This window comes from Cucurbita maxima, unplaced genomic scaffold (assembly GCF_002738345.1).
Source record: "Cucurbita maxima cultivar Rimu unplaced genomic scaffold, Cmax_1.0 Cma_Scf00012, whole genome shotgun sequence".
NCBI lineage: Eukaryota > Viridiplantae > Streptophyta > Magnoliopsida > Cucurbitales > Cucurbitaceae > Cucurbita > Cucurbita maxima.
In genome coordinates this window covers 1,019,669-1,024,127 of record NW_019272028.1, presented here as the reverse complement: position 1 = coordinate 1,024,127, position 4,459 = coordinate 1,019,669, and positions in this window count along the sequence as shown.

The following is a 4,459-nucleotide window of genomic DNA, read 5'->3' as shown; positions in this document are numbered from 1 at the left end:
AAAAAAAAAAAAAAAAAAAAAAAAAAAAAAAAAAAAAAAAAAAAAACATTCATATATTTCTCTTTTAAATAAAGTATCCACAAATATATTTTCTTATAATTATGAAGCATTAATTTTACAAAATTGGAATGTATTTTCTTATAATTTAAAATTTCCAGCCACTAAACCACAATTAGAGCCATGCTGATGTCACACCCAAATGGATAGTTAATCATTAATTAACAATTAAATACTAATTCCAAGAGGATTAGAATTTCAAGAACAAAAACAACAAACATTCAGTCAAAATATGCATTGGGTTCTTCAAAACCCTAATTAAAAAAATGCATTCCATTATAAGCTTTAGTTTAATTAAATTATAAAGATTGATATGATTAGTGAGAAGCACATGTGAGAGTAGGTTTAGAGGTATGTATCTAACACATGCTACCAATGTTAAAACAAGAATATTAAACATTAAAGAAGAGAGATAATTAAATTTATAATCTAAGATTAGATGTATATTATAAGACCACTAACTAACATGCTTTATGAAATGTTGGTTGCTCAAGATCTTTTGATGGGCTCCATGTTACATATTATAACCTCAAATTAATTTTAAATAGATGAAGAGAAATTATATTATGGTTCACTAAATTTGGTTGGTCTTGGACTTCGTCCTCTTCCTAATTAACAATCATCACAAAGATTGCTTTAATGGTATAATATGTAAGAGCCCAACTTTATATTCTCCTCTTTGAGTTTTTCCTGGTAAGATCTCACAATGCACCTTAAAAAGGGTGGATACTAGGCGGTGTGTCAGTGAAGACACTGGGTCTCGAAGGAGTGGATTGTGAGCTCCCACATTAGTTGGAGAGAGGAATGAAGAATTCCTTATAAGGGTGTAGAAACATTTCCCTAGTAAATGCGTTTTAAGGAAAAGTTTTAGGTGGTATCGAAGTCGAAAGAGACGGAGTTAGGGTACACCCACGAGGGAAGTAACATGGGGTTGATTTTTTATTGTTGTTTGTATGGAGAAAGAGGAGAGGCCCACAGAAAAGGGGAAAGTTTTGAAGGTGATAGAGGGGAAGCAGACACCAGATCACATGGGTTTTGGTACAGTCTTTACAAGATATAGGGTTATGTTATGCCTAATGTGGGTTTCCTTTATAAAATAAAACTCCAAACTGTGGGAATATAGAGAGAAACCAAACAACAGCAAAGATAAGCACTTGGGTTGGAAGCATCATTCAAGTGCAAATGGGGGACCTTTCACACATGGGTGAGGGAGGCTGCTTAACCCTCTTGTGGAGCCAAACCCCCCTTTCTTCTATACTTTTTTCGTTCGAGAGAATCTTTTTATCCATTAAACGACACGATTTGTCGGTAATTTAATCTTTAAACTTTGACTAGTATAAGACTTCCAACTATTTAAACTTTTGATGCCGCACTTAATAACCTCAACATAGCCACGTTATCTATTACTTGCTTCTTAAAAGTGAAAACTATTCTTACGAGCTAATACGACATTTTTTTTAACATGTGTATGGTGTCGAATTTGGTCCTATGTTTTTTTTTTATAAGATTAATAAATATAATTTTAAAATTTAAATTATGTAGAGTAAATTTTTTAAGAAAAATTGAAATAAAATGACGTGGAAAAGTGAGCATCTAAGGACAAGCACACGTGACATTCATCTGCCACACTGCCACACTGCCACTGGGAAATCAGAAACTATTTCCCTGCAAAACCCAAAAGTATATTGCAACCCATTATTAAGGGGTAAATATTGTGACTTTTTTTTCTCTCACTTTTTTTAAAATAAGTTCATTTTCTTTTCTCTTCAACAAATTTATTTTTCATAATTAATATATTTTTTAAAATGTGAAATTGAGAAGAAAACAAGAGAATGTGAGTTGGATTATAAAAATAATAATTTAAAACCAAATAAAAATACTAAATAATTTTTAATTTATTTCATAAATATTTTTTTAACCTTCAAACTCTAAGCAAATAAAAAAAATTATTCTTACCTTGAAAGGTCTAATTTTTAAATAATTTAATAATATCTTTTAATAGGAATAGAAATCGTTTATTTATGTCTCATAGATCATTTGATTATCTCCCTATTAGATTTTCTCCCTATACCTACTTCAATCAATGACTCAACAATTCTTCATTTCAATTTCTTTTTATTTCTCGATTATCTTTTTATTGCCATTCTTTCCGTTCTTATTTTTTTAAAAAACTTTAATTTCTCGTTTTTCTATTGAAAACTTTAAATAAATATGAGAAACTATCTCATTTATCGGCCGTTCTAAACATAAATATAAAAAAATTTCTAACACAAAACAATACGTTTGGGAAAAATTAAATTAAATTTTTAGTGTTTGAAAATTGGGAAAGAAAATAATTGAGAGTGAAAGTGTAAAAATTGTTTTTTTAGATAAAAATAAGAAATGGCTAAAAAGGGTAAAATGGGGAGAGAGAAAAAGAGGAAAGTGTAAAAATGAATAAAACAGGCGCACGTGGAGAGAGGAGGCACACGTGCACAATGATCAGTCTTTCATCCAAGTGGCCTCTCAGTCTGATAAGATAAGGACGTCAGTTTGCTAAAAGACAAACCCTCTTTTTAACGCCTTCTTGGATACGAATCTTTTTTTTTTTTTTTTTTACCCTCTTATTTTATTTATTTATTTATTTATTTATTTACTTTTGTAAATATTTTTGATATAATACAAAAAAAAAAATAATAATTATAGGTCCGGTAGTACCACAACCATATTTCCATTTCCCCATTTTCTTTTCAGTTTTCAAAGTTTTTTATTAATTTTTATTCTTTCAATTCGGAAAATATGGATTCAAAATATTCTATATTCATTACGAATATTCTCTTACTGAAAAAGGATGTTTTGTGAGAGTAAAAATTAGTAAACATTCAATGAGTTAAAAAATATTAACATGTGGTTTAACCCCAACAACAATACAAGCTTAACCGACACATTTAGTGTGAGATCCTATTTCGATTAGAGAGAAGAACGAAATATTCATTATAATGGTGTAGAAACTTCTCTCTAACAGAATGTTTTAAAACCGTAAGGTAGATGTCGATACATACTGGGCTAAGCGGACAATATCTATTAGTAGTGACATTGAACTGTTACAAAATGATGTTAGAGCCAGCATTGGACGGTGTGCCAGTGAGAGCACCGGGGCTCCAAGGAGAGGTGGATTGTGAGGTCTCATATCGATTTGAGAGGGGAACGATTATTATAGAAGATATCATAGGTAGGTTACTTGGTGGTGTGCTAACAAGGATACTAGACCCTAAGGGAAGGCTCCCACATCAGTTATCAAGTGTTGTTAAAATACGTAACGGAATAAAATAGATAATAATTGCTAGCAGTGACATCAGACGGTTATTAGGCACAAATTGAGAATTTAATAGTATGATAATATATACAAAAAGAATAAGCCAAGAAATAGTATGATAAAACGTTGGATAATACCAATTAATTATTGACTAAATAATGTCTATTTTATTGTATTCAATGAAGCCAACTAGAAGGGTCTCCATGCCTGGTTACAAAATATTAATAAGCCAAATCCATTTTCTTTATTCAAAGAAAATGAAAGAATTTGACTTTGAATTAAATTTAGCCCCTTAATTAATCACTTTTAGCCGCTAAACTTTAGTCACATAGGACAATGGACTCTACATTTTCCCCCCTAGTCTATACTTTTAAAAATAAAAAATATAAAAAAAAAAAAAACCCTAAATTGACCTCTATAATTTTAAAAAAGTTGAAAAATCCTTTTTAAATAAAAAAAATATATTTTTAATTTAAATAAATTAGAAAAACACTTGATATTAATTTACACGATTATTCTTACTACTTATTTTTTTTATTTACACCCTATATAAATTAAAATGATATATTTATTTATTTAGGAAAGAGAGAGAGTGGGGCTTAGAGAAAAGAGTATTCTCTGTACACACGTGTGCATGTGCATGTGATGGAAAGAGAAATGGGTTTCAATTATTAAGAGGGATAATAATAATAATAATAATAATAATAATAATAATATTAATATTAATATTAATAATGGAAAAGAGGCGAAGGAAAGGGACAGAGAGAAAGAGCAGAAAAGAACAAAAAAGAGGCCCTCGTGCAACTGGTTGTTTGAATGTACATTACTACTTCTTTTTTTTGTTTTCTTAAATTAATTTATTATTATTATTAGATTTATACGAACAATATAATAATTTTATTTTTATTTTTAAAATATATTTTGGATTAAAAAAATTAAAATTTACATCAATAATTCATATTTATATATATTGGTGAGTGAAGTTTATGTGCAAGTTCCGTGCACTTCCTCTTTCATACTCTTCTATCATTCACCCATCCCCATCACCCATTTTCTCTTTTTTTTTTTTTTTTTTTTTTTTTTTTTTTTTTTTTTTTTTTTTTTTTT